The following is an 18,286-nucleotide window of genomic DNA, read 5'->3' on the forward strand; positions in this document are numbered from 1 at the left end:
TGGGCACCTGGAATTCCATATCAGGCCTGTGAGATATCAGAGCCCAAGACTGTGAACATGAGGCTGAACTACAGAGTTACACCTCTTTGGAGGTAGTAGAGTTGGTGATCAGGAGCACAGGAGTCCCGTGAGGTGAGACAGGGTTCTTTCACTTATCAGCTATGTGAGTTGAGTAGGCTCTGAGGGAAATTGAGAAAATAGTTATTTCAAATGGAGATAATTAATGAATAATTAATGAAATGGAGATAATAGTTATTTCATAGAGTTTTTGACGGGCTTAAACATTCAGGAAACTTAAATCCTTGGTAAAAAGTAATTGTTTTTATTAAATAACTAATTTTGGAAATGCTTATTTGTTTTACTTACTCTTTGACCAGAGATTTCCAAAGTAAAGCTCCACTCCAGAACAGTAAGTCATCATTCCTGGGAAAAGACCTTAAAATATGAACTGTCATCTCTCATCCCTTGTGATTCTTAGGATGAGGCTAGTTTGGGACACAATGCCTTCGGTCTTTTGGTTCCCCTGCTCAACTTCATACTAACCAATCACATAAGTAATTTGTTAAAGGTCATACCATGCCATTGCTCCCTAGATCATCCCTGCAAATTACAAACCACTCTTTATTTTCTCCTTGATCTATAAAGATTAGCGATGCTATAACAGTATGTCAGATAAGCTTCAGCTCTGGTTCTGTCTGGCACTGAATTATAATTGGTTCAAAGCACACATCCAGAGGGAAGATTGTCTGAATCCTTCACGAAGAAATTGCTTTTCTTAAACAGGTAATGTGCTGAGACCTAGAAAGTAAATCCTCCACAGAGCACCCTCCCATCCCAATCATCTGACAGTCTTTTAAAAGTCAATTCAGAATTCACCCCTTCCAGAATTTGCCACTGACTAATAGTACTTGACTTCAGCCACTTCCACATTACTCTCAGAATTTCAGTTGTGAATCTAGGGAAATAATTAGCATTGGTTACATGACATATGTTCTTAATAGCTGTGGTTTAGTATCTTTCTTTAACTAGATTATATGGAACTTGAAGGTAAGACTCATGTCTGCTACATATTAAAGTTTATGACAGTACAAAAGAAAGAGAAGATATGGTCTTTGCCCTCAAGGAGCAGACAATCCAATTGATGAGTGATATTGATCTGCAACTTTTTTTTTTTTTTTTTTTTTGGACTTTAAGTTCTAGGGTAGATGTGCACAACGTGCAGGTTTGATACATAGGTATACATGTGCCATGTTGGTTTGCTGAACCTATCGACTCATCATTTACATTAGGTATTTCTCCTAATGTTATCCCTCCCCCAGTCCCCCACACCCCAATAGGCCCCAATGTGTGATGTTCCCCACCCTGTGTCCAAGTGATCTCATTGTTCAATTCCCACCTACGAGTGAGAACATGAGGTGCTTGGTTTTCTGTCCTTGTGATAGTTTGCTGGGAATGATGGTTTCCAGCTTCATCCATGTCCCAGCAAAGGACATGAACTCATCCTTGTTTATGGCTGCATAGTATTCCATGGTGTATATGTGCCACATTTTCTTAATCCAGTCTGTCACTGATGGACATTTGGGTTGGTTCTAAGTCTTTGCTATTGTGAATAGTGCCGCACTAAACATACGTGTGCATGTGCCTTTATAGTAGCATGATTTATAATCCTTTGGGTATATACCCAGTAATAGTATTGCTGGGGCAAATGGTAATTCTAGTTCTAGATCCTTGAGGAATTGCCACACTGTCTTCCACAATGGTTGAACCAATTTACACTCCCACCAAGAGTGTAAAAGTGGTCCTATTTCTCCACGTCCTCTCCAGCATCTGTTGTTTCCTGACTTTTTAATGATTGTCATTCTAACTGGCATGAGATGGCATCTCATTGTGGTTTTGATTTGCATTTCTCTGATGGCCAGTGATGATGAGCATTTTTCATGTGTCCGTTGGCTGTATAGATGTCTTCTTCTGAGAAGTGTCTGTTCATATTCTTTGCCCAATTTTTGATGGGTTTTTTTTTTTTTCCTTGTAAATTTGTTTATTTGTAGATTCTGGATATTAGCCCTTTGTCAGACGGGTAGATGGCAAATATTTTCTCCCATTCTGTAGGCTGCCTCTTCACTTTGATGGTAGTGTCTTTTGCTGTGCAGAAGCTCTTTAGTTTAATTAGATCCCATTTGTCTATTTTGGCTTTTGTTGCCATTGCTTTTGGTGTTTTAGTCATGGGGTCCTTGCCCATGCCTATGTCCTGAATGGTATTGCCTAGGTTTTCTTCTAGGATTTTTATAGCTTTAGGTCTAACATTTAAGTCTTTAATCCATCTTGAGTTAATTTTTGTATAAGGTGTAAGGAAGGGATCCAGTTTCAGCTTTCTCCTTATGGTTAGTCAGTTTTCCCAGCACTATTTATTAAATAAGAAATCCTTTCCCCATTTCTTGTTTTTGTCAGATTTGTCAAAGATCAGATGGTTGTAGATGTGTAATATTATTTCTGAGGGCTCTGTTCTGTTCCATTGGTCTGTATCTCTGTTTTGGTACCAGTACCATGCTGCTTTGGTTACTGTAGCCTTGTAGTATAGTTTGAAGTCAGACAGCATGATTTGTTCTTTTTGCTTAGGATTGTCTTGGCAATGCGGGCTCTTTTTTGGTTCCACATGAACTTTAACGTATTTTTTTCCAATTCTGTGAAGAAGGTCATTGGTAGTTGATGGGGATGGCATTGAATCTATAAATTACTTTGGGCAGTATGGCCACTTTCATGATACTGATTCTTCCTATCCATGAGCATGGAATATTCTTCCACTTGTTTGTGTCCTCTTCTATTTCGTTGAGCAGTGGTTTGTAGTTCTCCTTGAAGAGGTCCTTCACCTCCCTTGTAAGTTGGATTCCTAGGCATTTTATTCTCTTTGTAGCAATTGTGAATGGGAGCTCACTCATGATTTGCCTCTCTGTTTGTCTGTTAATGGTGTATAGGAATGGTTGTGATTTTTGCACATTGATTTTGTATCCTGAGACTTTGCTGAAGTTGTTTATCAGCTTAAGGAGATTTTGGGCTGAAATGATGGGATTTTCTAAATATACAATCATGTCATCTGCAAACAGGGACAATTTGACTTCCTCATTTCCTAATTGAATACTCTTTATTTCTTTCTCTTGCCTGATTGCCCTGGCCAGAACTTCCAACACTATGTTGAATAGGAGTGGTGAGAGGAGGCATCCCTGTCTTGTGCTGGTTTTCAAAGGGAATGTTTCCAGTTTTTCCTCATTTAATATGATATTGGCTGTGGGTTTCTCATAAATAGCTCTTACTATTTTGAGATATGTTCCATCAATACCTAGTTTATTGAGAGTTTTTAGCATGAAGGTTGTTGAATTTTGTCGAAGGCCTTTTCTGCATCTGTTGAGATAATCATGTGGTTTTTGTCATTGCTTCTGTTTCTGTGATGGATTACATTTATTGATTTGCCTATGTTGAACCAGCCTTGCATCCCAGGGATGAAGCTGACTTGTTCATGGTGGATAAGCTTTTAGATGTGCTGCTAGATTCGGGTTGCCAGTATTTTATTGAGGATTTTAGCATCGATGTTCGTCAACGATATTGGTCTAAAATGCTCTTTTTTTGTTGTATTTCTGCCAGGCTTTGGCATCAGGATGATGTTGGCCTCATAAAATGAGTTAGGGAGGATTCCCTTTTTTTCTATTGATTGGAATCATTTCACAAGGAATAGTACTAGCTCCTCTTTGTACCTCTGGTAGAATTCAGCTGTGAATCCATTTGGTCCTGTACTCTTTTTGGTTGGTAAGCTATTAATTATTGCCTAAATTTCAGAGCCTGTTATTGATCTATTCAGAGATTCAGCTTCTTCCTGGTTTAGTACTGGTAGAGTGTATATATCCATAAATTTATCCATTTCTTTTAGATTTTCTAGTTTATTTGCATAAAGGTGTTTATAATAATCTCTGATGGTAGTTTGTATTTCTGTGGGATCAGTGGTGATATCCCCTTTATCATTTTTTTTTATTGCATCTATTTGATTCTTTTCTCTTTTCTTCTTTATTAGTCTTGCTAGTGGTCTATCAATTTTGTTGATCTTTTCAAAAAGCAGTTCCTGGATTCATTGATTTTTTGAAGGTTTTTTTTGTGTGTGTCTCCATCTCTTTTAGTTCTGCTCTTATCTTAGTTATTTCTTGCCTTCTGCTAGCTGTTGAATTTGTTTGCTCTTGCTGCTCTAGTTCTTTTAATTGTGATGTTAGCATGTCGATTTTAGATCTTTCCTGCTTTTTCTTGTGGGCATTTAGTGCCATAAATTTCCCTCTACACACTGCTTCAAATGTGTCCCAGAGATTCTGGTATGTTGTGTATTTGTTCTCATTAGTTTCAAAGATCATCTTTATTTCTGCCTTCATTTCATTATTTACCCAGTAGTCATTCAGGAGCAGGTTGTTCAGTTTCCTTGTAGTTGTGCAGTTTTGAGTGAGTTTCTTAATCCTGAGTTCTAATTTGATTGCACTGTGGTCTGAGAGACAGCTTGTTGTGATTTCCATTCTTTTACATTTGCTGAGGGGTGCTTTACTTCCAATTATGTGATCAATTTTAGAATAAGTGTGATGTGGTGCTGAGAAGAATGTATATTCTGTTGATTTGTGGTGGACAGTTCTTTAGATGTCTATTAAGTCTGCTTGTTGTGGAGCTGAGTTCAGGTCCTGGATATCCTTGTTAACCTTCTGTCTTGTTGATCTGTCTAATATTGACAGTGGGGTGTTAAAGTCTCCCATTATTATTGTGTGGGAGTCTAAGTCTCTTTGTAGGTCTCTAAGGCCTTGCTTTATGAATCTGGGTGCTCCTGTATTGGGTGCATATATATTTAGGATAGTTAGTTCTTCTTGTTGAATTGATCCCTTTACAATTATGTAATGGCCTTCTTTGTCTATTTTGATTTTTGTTGGTTTAAAGTCTGTTTTATCAGAGACTAGGATTGCAAACCCTGCTTTTTTTTGTTCTCCATTTGCTTGGTAGATCTTCCTCCATCCCCTTATTTTGAGTGTGTGTGTGTCTCTGCATGTGAGATGGGTCTCCTGAATACAGCAAACTGATGGGTCTTGACTCTTTATTCAATTTTCCAGTCTGTATCTTTTAATGAGCATTTAGCCCATTCACATTTAAGACTAATATTGTTATGTGCGAATTTGATCCTGTCATTATGATGTTCGCTGGTTATTTTGCCCATTAATTGATGCAGTTCTTCTTAGCATCAATGGTCTTTATAATTTGGCATGTTTTTGCAGTGGCTGGACTGGTTGTTTCTTTCCATGTTTAGTACTTCCTTCAGGAGCTCTTGTACGGCAGGCCGGGTGGTGACAAAATCTCTCAGCATTTGTTTGTCTGTTAAGGATTTTATTTCTCCTTCACTTATCAAGCTTAGTTTGGCTGGAGATGAAATTCTGGGTTGAAAATTATTTTCTTTATGAATGTTGAATATTGGCCCCCACTCTCTTCTGGCTTGTAGGGTTTCTGCTGAGAGATCTGCTGTTAGTCTGATGGACTTCCCTTTGTGGGTAACTCAGCATTTCTCTCTGGCTGCCCTTGATATTTTTTCCTTCATTTCAACCTTGGTGAATCTTACAATTATATGTCTTGGGGATACTCTTCTTGAGGAGTATCTTCGTGGTGTTCTACGTATTTCCTGAATTTGAATGTTGGCCCATCTTTCTAGATTGTGGAAGTTCTCCTGGATAATACCCTGAAGAGTGTTTTCCAACTTAGTTCCATTCTCCCCATCACTTTCAGGTACACCAATCAGACGTAGATTTGGTCTTTTCAATAGTCCCATATTTCTTGGAGGCTTTGTTTGTTTCTTTTTACTCTTTTTTCTCTAACCTTGTCTGCTCAATTTATTTCATTAATTTGATTTTCAATCACTGATACCCTTTCTTCCACTTAATCAAATAGGCTATTGAAGCTTGTGCATGCATCAAAATGTTCTCATGCCATGGTTTTCTGCTCCATCAGGTCATTTGTGGTCTTCTCTGTGCTGTTTATTCTACTTAGCCATTCGTCCAGTCTTTTTTCAAGGTTTTTACCTTCCTTGACAAGGGGTCAAACATCCTCCTTTGGCTTGGAGAAGTTTGTTATTACTGACCTTCTGAAGCCTACTTCTGTCAACTCATCAAAGTCATTCGCCATCCAGCTTTGTTCTGTTGCTGGTGAGGAGCTGCTATCCTTTGAAGGAGAAGAAGTACTCTGATTTTTAGAATTTCCAGCTTTTCTGCTCTGGTTTCTCCCCATCTTTGTGGTTTTATCTACCTTTGTTCTTTGATGTTGGTGACCTACAGATAGGGTTTTGGTGTAGATGACCTTTTTGTTGATGTTGATGCTATTCCTTTCTGATTGTTAGTTTTCCTTCTAACAGTCAGGCCCCTCAGCTGCAGGTTTTTGGAGTTTGCTGGAGGTCCACTCCAGACCTTGTTTGCCTGGGTATCACCAGTGGAGGCTGCAGAACAGCAAATATTGCTGCCTGATCCTTCCTCTGGAAGCTTCGTCCCAGAGAGGCAGCTGCCTATATGAGGTGTCATTCGGCCCCTACTGGAAGGTGTCTCCCAGTTAGGCTACATGGGGGTCAGGGACCCACTTGAGATGGCAATCTGTCTGTTCTCAGAGCTCAACCACTGTGCTGGGAGAATCAATGCTCTCTTCAGAGCTGTCAGACAAGGTTGATTAAGTCCACAGAAGCTGTCTGCTGCCTTTTTTTCAGCTATGCCCTGCTCACAGAGATGGAGTCTATAGAGGCCTATGCTGAGCTGCGGTGGGCTCCTCCCAGTTCAAGCTTCCCGGCCACTTTGTTTACCTACTCAAGTCTCAGCAATGGCAGATGCCCCTCCCCCAGCCAGGCTGCCACCTCGCAAATTGATCTCAGACTGCTGCACTAGCAGTGAGTAAGGCTCTGTGGTTGTGGGACCTGCTAAGCCGGGCACAGGAGAGAATCATCTTGTCTGCCAGTTGCTAAGACCTTGGGAAAAGCTCAGTATTTGGGCGGGGAGTTTCTCGTTTTTCCATGTAGTCTGTCAGCACTTCCCTGGCTAGGAAAGGGAAATCCCCCAACCCCTTGCACTTCCCAGGTAAGACGATGCCCCACCCTGTTTCAGCTCGCCCTCCATGGACTGCACCCACTGTCCAACCAGGTACCTCAGTTGGAAATGCAGAAATCACCCGTCTTCCACATCAGTCATGCTGGGAGCTGCAGACCGGAGCTGCTCCTATTCAGCCATCTTGGAACACCCCCTGATCTGCAACTCTTAAGCAATATTTGACATGTGACCAGGAGCAAATGACAATGTTCTGGATATTTCATGAACCCAGCAGACAAATAACATACAAAATTCAGAATTGTCATCAGCTTCCTAAGAAGCCTCACATCTGAGGTTCATACAGTGTTTGCTCTCTTGGGAAGCAAAACAACTCATTACAGATGTTTGAAGAAAATAAAAATGACATTTTCTCTTATGTAACACCTCTGTCTAGAAGTTGTTTTCAAAGTCTGTTCTTTCCTAGTACCTGGACATATTATACTGTAGTCTAGCATTTTTCTTTATTTTTATTTTTTATTTTACTGTAAATTCTGGGAACAAGTGCAGAATGTGTAGGTTTGTTACACAGGTATATGTGTGCCATGGTGGTTTGCTGCACCTATCAACCTGTCATTTAGGTTTTAAGCCCTGCATGCGTTAGCTATTTGTCCTAATGTTTTCCCTCCTCTCTGCCTCCACCCTGTGACTCGCCCTGGTGTGTGTTGTTCCCCTCCCTGTGTCCATGTGTTCTCATTGTTCAACTTCCACTTACGAGTGGGAACATGCAGTGTTTGGTTTTCTGTTCCTGTGTTAATTAATTATTAAAAATATATTTCTGGTTTTCAGCTTCATCCATGTCCCTGCAAAAGACATGATCTCATTCCTTTTAATGGTTGCATAGTATTCCATGGTGTATATGTACCACATTTTCTTTATCCAGTCTATCATTGAGGGGCATTTGGGTTGGTTCCAAGTCTTTCCTATTATAAGTAGTGCTGCAATAAATGTTCATGTGCATGTGTCTTTATAGTAGAATAATTTATATACCTTTAGGTGTATACCCAGTAATGGGATTGCTTGGTCAAATTGTATTTCTGATTCTAGATCCTTGAGGAATCGCCACACTGTCTTCCACAATGGTTGAACTAATTTACATTCCCACCGACAGTGTAAAAGCATTTCTATTTCTCCACAGCCTAGACAGCATCTATTATTTCTTGACTTCTTAATGATTGCTATTCTGACTGGTATGGGATGGTATCTCATTATGGTTTTGATTTGCATTTCTTTAATGATCAGTGATGTTGAGCTTTTTTTCATATGTTTGTTAGCCGCATAAATGTCTTCATTAGAGAAGCGTCTGTTCATATGCTTTGCCCACTTTTTGATGGGGTTGTTTTTTTCTTGTACATTTGTTTAAGTTCTTTGTAGATTCTGGATATTAGATCTTTGACAGATGGGCAGAGTGCAAAAATTTTTTCCCATTCTGTAGGTTGCCTGTTCACTTTGATAATAGCTTCTTTTGCTGTGCAGAAGCTCTTTAGTTAGATCCCATTTATCAATTTTGGCTTTTGTTGCAGTTGCTTTTGGGATTTTCATCATGAAGTCTCTAACCATGTCTATGGTCTGGATGGTATTGCGTAGGTTTTATTCTAGGTGTTTTATGGTTTTGGGTTTTACATTTAAGTCTTTAATCCATCTTGAGTTAATTTTTGTATAAGGTGTAAGGAAGTGGTCCAGTTTCAGTTTTCTGCATGTGGCTTAGTCTAGCATTTTGCAACTGTGACTTGCGATTTATTACCAGGTCAGGTCAGGAAATTTATTTAGGGACCATGACCATTATTTTTATAACATGAAATAGAACAGAGACTATCAGAGATAATGCACATAATAAAAATGACTTTATGAAAATTGCTGTGTATGTATACTAGGTCACAATGTAAAATATGTTTCTTAGTGTGACTTATAGTAAAAAAGAATTTGAGGAACGATGCTTCTAGTCAATATCTCAAAACTGAACCAGATAGTTTTATTAAGAGTATAGGAAAGGTTGATGCTTGCAAGATGTTTTCTTTTTGAAGAAAATAATCTTATCTCGTGGTACTACTTTCCTTGCTAAGTTCAAAACTAATCATGGAGAAAAATTTATTACTCATGTTCCTGACAAAATGTATTAAAGACCTGGTTTAGACGGTTGGCCACAGTGGGCTTCCTAATATGTATTGGGGTACATGCTACTCAGTTGCATGCAGAACTAAGTGACTGCAGATCTCATTGGGGTCCGCACTGCTCCAACAAGCTTATCACATGAAGGATTCTTTAGACCTGCGGAGAAAAAAGAAAGAGCTCAGAAGCATTTCTTTACCCACACTCACCAGTAAGGTACTTCATATTTCCTCTATAAAGGGGGCAGAATAAGTGAGAAAAGTCTAGACGAGTGATCTGGATGAGTGAAAGCAGATGTGGAATAGAGGTCCAGAGTGTTATTCTAGTGAAAATCCCTTCAGGGAAACACAAAGCCATGGAAGCGTGAGGCCTATGAATTCACCTATGCATGGTCTCTTCTTTCAGAGTGTGGCATTTGAGAAATCACCGCCTTCCACAACTTACCTTCTCTGGTTTGAGTTGGATAGTCAGCTGAGGTGAAGGACATCCACTAGGGGAAGTAAATCCGATAACTTATTGTGGGTAAGTTACCTACCCTACCACATTGGCACTACTCTTTCTTTGTGTACTTTCCTGGGGGACCTCTGCGGGCAATTAAACTTTAATACCCAGAAGATACATCTTTTCCATGCACACCCAGACTCCCCCATGTAAGCACACCCAAAAAGTGTAATAAAATGGCACCTATGTAGGCTAGATGTGCTAACAGCAGGTTTTCCACCATGCCCCATTTTGGGCCAAGGCCTGTGTGCATTAGTCATGGTGTTTTCACGCTTATTCTCTGTTCTGTGGTATAAAGATAATGTTTAAAATGTCAAAAGGTCTGAATATATGCCTATAGCTAACAGTATTAAGAAAAAGAGAGAGTATTTATGTTTCTATAGCACAGGAAGTCAAGCTTTTGGAGAAACTGGATAGTGATGTACATATAAAACATCTTACAAAAGAGTATGGTGTTGGAATAACCACCATATATAGCCTAAAGAAACAGAAGGATAAACTGTTGAAGCTCTATGCTAAAAGTGATAAACAGAAGTTAACGAAAAATAGTCTGAGCATGATGACTCACATCTGTAATCCTAGCACTTTGGGAGGCCAAGAGTTCAAGAAGTTAATGAAAAATAGAAAACACTGCATAAAGCTAAAAATGAAGATCTCGATCATGTATTGAATGAGTGGATCCATGAGTGTAATTTCCCCCAAATGTGATTTTATTAATTTAGCCACATAACCAGGGTATCCTTAGATCAACGAAGAATAAATATAAAAACACTTTCTTGAACAGCAGGCTAGCAGTCTGTTCACACAGAGACATGAGTGTGGAAGGTTTTCAAGAGTTTAGCATGAGGCATGCCATATATGCTACAGTCAATGCCTGGAACACCATGACTAAAGACACAGTTATACATGCCTGGCACAGTCTCTGGCCTGAGACTAGGTTCAGTGATAATGATGAACAAGGTGGTGGCTTTGAAGGATTCTGCATGTCAAGTGAGAAAAAAATGATGTCTGATCTTTTTATATATGCAAAAAATATACCTTCAGAGTCCATCAGTAAGCTGAAAGAAGTGATGATCAAAGAAGTTTTTAACATCAATAATGAGGCTCCAATTGTTCATTCATTGACCAATGATGAAATACCTGAAATTGCTCTGAATCAAGGTGTTTGTGATAATAGTGACAATGAAGATAGCATTGTTAACACTGCAGAAAAAGTGCCTATAGATGACATGGTAAAAATGTGTGATGGGATCATTGAAAGACCAGAGCAACATGCATTATAACAAAATAACGTATTATATCAGTTCATAAAATCAAAGAGAAACTTCTAAGATAAAAACCATTGTTAATGAGGCAGATGGCTCTGGAGGAAACATTTTTCAGCAGAATGCCTCCTTATCGCTAGAGGGCCCACTTCCTTGTCCATCACCTGCTTCTGATGCTTCTTCTCACTTAAAAAAATAAAATCTGGTGTACAGTAACCTTCAAGTAAAACACAGCATCGTAGGTAGAGAATGAAAGCCTGCTGCTGTTTGTTGTTGCTATTGTTTAACAGCTGATCTGGGTGTTCTGGTGATGCCACTGTACTTCTTGGCTAACCTAAGCACATTATTTCTTCACCGCACTAATGGTACGTGGTTTTTTTTTTTTTTTTTTTTTTTTTTCTGTTAAGTGCTTATGTCTGAATATGTATAAAAAAGTGATTGCTTATCTGTAACATATAAATTCAGAATCAGGAATCATGGTGATGACAAACAACCACAGATTGTCCACAGGGGTGGCTGAGATAGTGGCGCCTTTGCTCTCTGATAGTTCAGTGTTCACAAACATTGTTTCTTGAACACAATTATTAAAAAGGTATTGTATGAAACTGCCTCCAGGCTATGTGCATATAATAGATAAAAAATCAATAAATTTTGTGTTTAAACTTCGGTCCCATCCCCAAGGTAATTCATTGTGTATATTCAAATATTCTAGACTCTGAAAACATTGGAAATTCAAAACACTTCTGGTCCCAAGCATTTTAAATAAGGGATACTCAATCTCTACATAAAAATATCTCAAACTTAATCATGATACTTTTATCAATTCTTAGGAAGAAATGATGAAACATTAAAGTTTGGAGCTTTCTAAATAAATCAAAGATCAAAAATTCTCAACAAGGGAAAAAAAGATAAATCCAGACTTCTTAAGTTCAAAAGAAATTTGTTAAATTCCAAAAGCTACCCCATCATCAAATTTTCTTATTCTGTTCATTCTTAGTCACCGGCAGGTCACTGTGATACCTGAGTAGATTTTTTTTTTTTTTTTTTTTTTTTTTTTTTTGTAGCTACTTGCAATCTTGGCTATATTCTATGGGAATACATTTATACATTTTCCCTAGGATCAGAATTTGAGTTATTTTGAAACTAGCAATATCAATAAGGGTTTGATCAGAAAACAGAAGCTACTCCAGGTTAGCTTGATTAAAGAGATATTTATTATATGGAATTAGAAGTTTATATAATCATTTGAAGAACTGATGGATTAAGATCCGAATACCTCTTTCAGGAAATCTCAAAGTGTAGCACTCACCAGGAAGTCACAAAAAATGATCCCAGCCTCAGCCAGGTGGGTAATTCTCAAAAAAAATCACAGAAGCCATGGGAAGCCACCACTGTTGTTTTGAGCTGCTTACCTCCAATTACTTCTTTTCTACTTCCTTTCCTACTCTATGAAAATGCGCCTCACTGACCAAAGCTAAGGGTATAAAAATTACCCTGGCACTAGTTCTACACCCATGAAAGTTTGAAACTCAAGCAAATTTGTCTATGGCCACACCACCCTGAGCGCACCCGATCTCATCTGAAACTCAAGCTAATTTCTAGGTCTTTGAGGCAGTTATCTAAATAAAACATTTTTCCTAGAGAGCAGTACTTAGTAAAAATCTAGATCCTTGTGACAGGTATCAGAATAAACTCAGTAGTATTCAGTGGTCTCATTGCCCATAAGTCTAGTACAATCACATGAAATTATGGTTCATGAACATGCAGTCATTTGGGAGAACTCTCTCATTGAGAGTTAGATACAGATATTGATCATGTAGGGAGGAGAGGAATGCACCTATGTACAGCTTCCTCTGTCAGAGAGTAGCATTTGAGATATCACTGCTTTGTTGCAAAATTTAGAAATTTCCCAAGCCTTCTTTGGGCTGCCTTTCTTTCTCATCTATTTAAAATCTCATTGTGCTACCCTTTGAACTCTTTGCTGTTGGCAGCCCAGCAATGAACCCACCGTGGCTTCTGTCTAATCGTATGGCCTATTTTTCTGAGCTAGCATTTCTTGCTGCTACTGTTCATGAATAAGGCCCCTGAATTCTGCTTCTTAGGTTTCATTTCAAAACAAAATTTGCTTTGTTTTGCCTGAAACATTTATTTTGCTTCACCCTAGCGGATTGCTGAACAAAACTGTTGCTGGAGTTTGAGAATCTGTGTCCCTCAAGGCCTGGTCAGACCCAACATTTTGCCACACACTATTTCCCAGAGCCTGTTCTTCCCCAGCCCCTTGTCTCTTCAGGTTGTGAATATCTGAGAAACTTTAATGTCAGCAAAAATGTTTTCTTCTACTGTCACTTTTTCTGGAGTACTACAATGTGTCTCTGTTGTTCCCTTTTTCTTCTGATTTGTTTCAGGGAGACCCAGTTGTGTTCTTACAATTAAAAGCACTTTCTTTGTAGTACCACCCAAAAACCTCATCCTGTTGTCTGGAACTTCCACTTTTCTTTTCAGACATTTATTTTTCTAACATATTCCTCTAGATTTACCCTTGCTCAACTGTCACCAGTCTGTCTGTCCTAGAAGAAATGTGAATTTAATGAACTGTGAGTCTGCCAAAAAACCCCACTTTTCAAACAAATGTGTCTACTCTCCCCACCCCATCCTGTGTTGGGTAATCACACCTAGAAAGCATCCTCTCATCAGATGACCTAATCCAGCACTAACCTTCAACATAAGACTGACAGTAAATTATAGTTCTCAAGAGCCTAGATGCTGGAGCTGGGCCACATGAATTTGAATTCTAGCTACTTCATTTACTAGTTATATATCTTTGAGAAAATCACTTACATTGCCATGCCTTAATTTTCTTATCTGTACAATGGTAATATTAATAGTCTCTCCCTTCTGAAATTACTGTAAATATTAAATGAGCTCTTATGTGAAATTCTAAAATTAGTATATAATGTATATTAACAGGTATTAGACCCTGTCTTCCCTGTGCCTTCCCTTAGCCATACAGTTCTCAAGCATTTTATCTCAGGAAAGATTTTACTACCTGCAATCACTATAGGATCTTCAAATGCACCTACTAATGCCTTAAACATGGTACTCTAGTCTTCTCCTCTGATACATATCCAACTTTTATAAAACCACTCATTGACAGTTGACTTAAGCCTTAGGAGGATGATTATTTGCAGCTTTAATGGTATGCCTCCCCTTGGTTTTCTGGATCGAGGGCTCCCTCTGGGAGAATCATTCCAGTGAGCTTCTGGAGATCTCGCTGCCATTCCTCTTGTAGTTTTCTTTGAACTTCAATCACCCTTCCTGATCAAGTAACAACCAAAATACTCTTCTCTAATCCTATCTGCAAGGACAGCTAAACCTGGGTTCATGACCTTTCTCCTGTCTTATTTGCCCAGCCTGGCTGCCAAGGTTTCTTTTCCTTGCTCATATTGGCTTATTCTCTTCTCTAAAAGCTTAACCTTGCTCCTAAGAAAATCTCTGTCTTCCCCCACTTAACCAAACTTCCTTCCTTTTTTTTTTTTTTTTTTTCACTCTCCAATGATCATGTTCTGATAGTTTTAAAAACCAACCCAGGCCGGGTGGGATGGCTCACGCCTGTAATCCCAGAACTTTGGGAGGCTGGGGCCGGCTGATCATTTGAGGTCAAGAGTTTGAAACCAGCATGGCCAACATGGTGAAACCCCGTATCTACTAAAAATACAAAAATTAGTCAGATGTGGTGGCGGACACCTGTAATTCCAACTACTGGGGAGGCTGAGGCAGGAGAATGGCTTGAACGTGAGAGGCGAAAGTTGGGGTAAGCTGAGATTGTACCACAGCACTCTAGCCTGGGTGACAGAGCGAGATTCTGTTTCATAAATAAATAAATAAATAAAATAAAAAACAATCCAGTTCCTCCTTGTTACCTGAGCAAACTTGGTTCCTGAGAACTGAGTATTCCTGGCACACACCTTTTAATTTGCCTTCTGAGCTTTTGGGTTTGAATATATTTCACTGGGATGCTTCTCTTCTACTTCATGCAAAGTTAGTCTATTCCTTATTTAATAAGGACTCCACTACTGGGGGCTATTTGTTGATGAACCAGAGTCAACTGTAGATAATATGTAGGGACAGAGTTCTTTTGAAACAAACCACATGATACAGGGGGTGGGCCCCTGCATAGTTCACCTCCTTTGCATTAAAGGCAGGTCAGGAAAAAAATTAACTCAGATTCCTATCAATGCCTGCTATGAAACTCCGTTGCTTGAATGGAACTTAACGACTTTTGAAATTTAAAGTCCTAGCTTGAAGGTCTGGAAGGAAAAAAAAAAAAAAAAAGAAGCAGCAGCTAAGATTATTTCCTAAATCCAGTGCCTAAAAAGTCTTCACAGTGATATCTGAGAAAAGAATTCCCTTTTTTCAAGATATGTTTATCTTTTTCTGGGTCTCACCTGCAAGGCTTGGCCTAATTGCCTCTGTGAAATCATGGGCAGCAACAACAACATGCACACACAGACCTGGGCAGCCAGCTTGCTTGGGTCTGTCCCAACTAATAAACAGCCACGCCACTGGAATAACAGCCACACAGAGGCTGCCTCAAAATGCCAGGACTCAATTCTAGAATACCTGGATCTGCAAACTATTAAATGCTTCTGTCTCTTAGCCGCATCCCCATGAGCAAAGACCAACACATGTTATTCCGCATCCATCTTTCAAGGTTAATAAACAGTGCATCATTCCTTTCTTCTCTTGAAACACTCAATAAATAAATAACGCTCCATAGCCACAGGAAGCAGATGACCATCAAAATATTAGCTTTCTTACTGATAAAAGCTAAGCTGCAGATATGGCTTAGGTTTGTATTTTTCTAACTCTTCACTCAGATTTATACTTAGCCTCACTGTCACAGTGAGCTGGGCCACCACAGGACATCCCTGTAGAAGCCTCCTGACCCAAGAAGCCTAGCACGACAGAGCAGAATGTAGACTTTCTATGGGCAGGTAGCTTCACAAAGAGAAGCTGGAATTACTCTGTGTGCTTTTCCAGCTTGCCAGCCAGAAAATCCCATAAGAAGAAGTAAGTCACTAAGCAAGTAGGGAAAGGCCACAAACACCTGTCTATGGGAGCTCCCGCACGGGAAAATGAGGCTAGGCCAACATTTTAGCCTTGGCTTTTAAAGAACTGCCTTAATATTAAAAGACTGAGAGGGTGGATAGGGAATTGTTTAGTAAATCCCAAGGACTTTGCTAATATTTTTCCCAGTTATTAAATGTAAATAATGTGGGTAAAGGCTACTTAGCCATTTGTTCAACATTATAATGTTTGTAGTATGGACAATCAATCACATTGACTACCTAGAGCTAATGTTGATTTTTCTTCTTGCATGTCTGTAAGACTTATCTTACTTTATAGACTGGAGACTTTTAAATTCAATTTAGAAAATAAATCCACAGTAATTATAAAAAATAACTTTTCCAGCATATTTTAGTAAAAATGTAAATCATGTGTAATATTTTTACATTTTTTCTTGACAGTACTTTAGAAACTCTAAGATACCGTACAGAAGTATGATGTTTTCTATAAGTTTGGAGTTTTGTGTAGGGCCTTCATCAAATAAACCATATCTTATTTCTAAAGAAAAATGTATGGGTAGATACAAAGCTTATAAAACACATCTTTAGATTATCTGTTCTGTTTTTAAAATGTTTACTGGCCTGATAGGAGGTTAGATTGATGGGATATATTTTTTCTTCATTGTTAGGACACACACAAATAGGAATTGTTCTTTCTTTTGGAAATAATTAAGTATCAATAATCAATAATAACCAGTAATACCCAACTCAATTACTATTTTTATTTTTGTGTTTTCCTCTCTAGGCTCTCCCTCTGTTATACTCTTTCTCAAGAAAACAGACTAGTCTTATGTGCTCTTTTTCTAAGACTACTTATTGATCAGCTGAAATCGTGTGTGTTTGTGTGTGTGTGTATAATCGTGTGTAATCTGTAATTATTGGAATTGTACAGTATAAGCTGATTTCAAAATATTTCCCACTGACATGTAACTGATGGAATCATTTGCATATGATTGGTATCTCCCTTTTTTGCTAGAGAAACTTCTCTTCATTCAGGCTGCCACATGAAATACTTGGGTTCCATGGGGATCTTGGATAATTGTTGTGATTGATGTGCAGTTAAAGCCCTTCCCATGCCATCTTTCTTCTTCTTCATGAGCGACTGTTTGAAAAGGTATGTAAACATACCTGTCAAGTTGGATTAGTTCCTAATAATACCATTATGTGGCATGGAGGTCTGTGATTTACAGACTCATGTTATAATGTTAGTTTTAATTTCCTTCTTGCCATACGATTATTCTTTAATGAATAACTTAATAATCTTAACCTGAAGATTTCCTTTAAATGAAATACTAGATAAATGGAATGAATCCAAAATCTCTTACACCTTTATGTGCTCAAACTACATTACATTTTCCTGTAATGTAATGTAATTCCTATCTTTAATGTAAGACAAGTCACAAACAAGGTGATTTTGTTAAAAGAGACTGGGGTCTGCTCATAGGAACACATAAGTTCACAATAAAAACATCTAAAATAAATCTTCTGGATTCCCCGTTTTTATCAAAGTAATCTCATAGGTAAGTCAAACAATAGTAAGAGAGACAGCTAAATATATAGACGAAGAATAATGAAAATAGTGTTCTACTTTTAAGAGGTTAACAGGTTAGAGAAGCTACTCTCTGGAGACCCCCAGGAAACTCCCTTTCTGCTAGGTGAGAGGATTTGCAAAGCAGCTTCTATGTAAATTCTAGCCTTCATGCTCTATCCAGTTCCTGTGTTACTCTCATCTCTGTATGAAGTGGTTGACTGATGCAGCTATGCTGTTCTACCTGACCCACTGATGGAATAAATTATCATCATGGTCCTTTTGGCAGGCCCAGGACAAGATAGTACTATGACAGGTATAATATAGGAATAATGTAGATCCAAGTGTAAATAATTAAAGTTGTAATTCAAGCTCAGCTTACCAGTGACACCATTTTTCAATGTCACTAGAGCCTCTCAATGAAATTACAGCTTTATATGTAGAATTTAGATGTACACTATTCATCACAATACATGAAACATGTTCCTGTTATCAATAAGTACTAGATACATTAACATCAAGGGGAAGATTTTCATTCCAATAACTAAGTCTCCATTCTCTTTTCTCCTGCCACTAAACTGAACTCAAAGATGGCCTTTTTTTTTTTTTTTTTTTTTTTCCGGATACAGTGAATAT

The 18,286-nt window shown here is 38.5% G+C and overlaps 1 long non-coding RNA gene across 1 annotated transcript in view; it reads right to left on the bottom strand.

Annotated features, from left to right (window-relative positions):
• Window positions 1–9,072: 9,072 nt before the first annotated feature.
• LOC119624908 (uncharacterized) overlaps window positions 9,073–18,286 on the bottom strand; it is a 65,270-nt gene continuing 56,056 nt past the window's right edge. The window contains exon 4 of the long non-coding RNA XR_012093715.1: window positions 9,073–9,389. This is a non-coding gene — a long non-coding RNA (uncharacterized lncRNA). The remainder of the gene's footprint in view (window positions 9,390–18,286) is intronic.

The sequence above is a fragment of the Chlorocebus sabaeus genome, chromosome 8, assembly GCF_047675955.1.
Source record: "Chlorocebus sabaeus isolate Y175 chromosome 8, mChlSab1.0.hap1, whole genome shotgun sequence".
In the NCBI taxonomy this organism is placed as follows: Eukaryota; Metazoa; Chordata; class Mammalia; order Primates; family Cercopithecidae; genus Chlorocebus; species Chlorocebus sabaeus.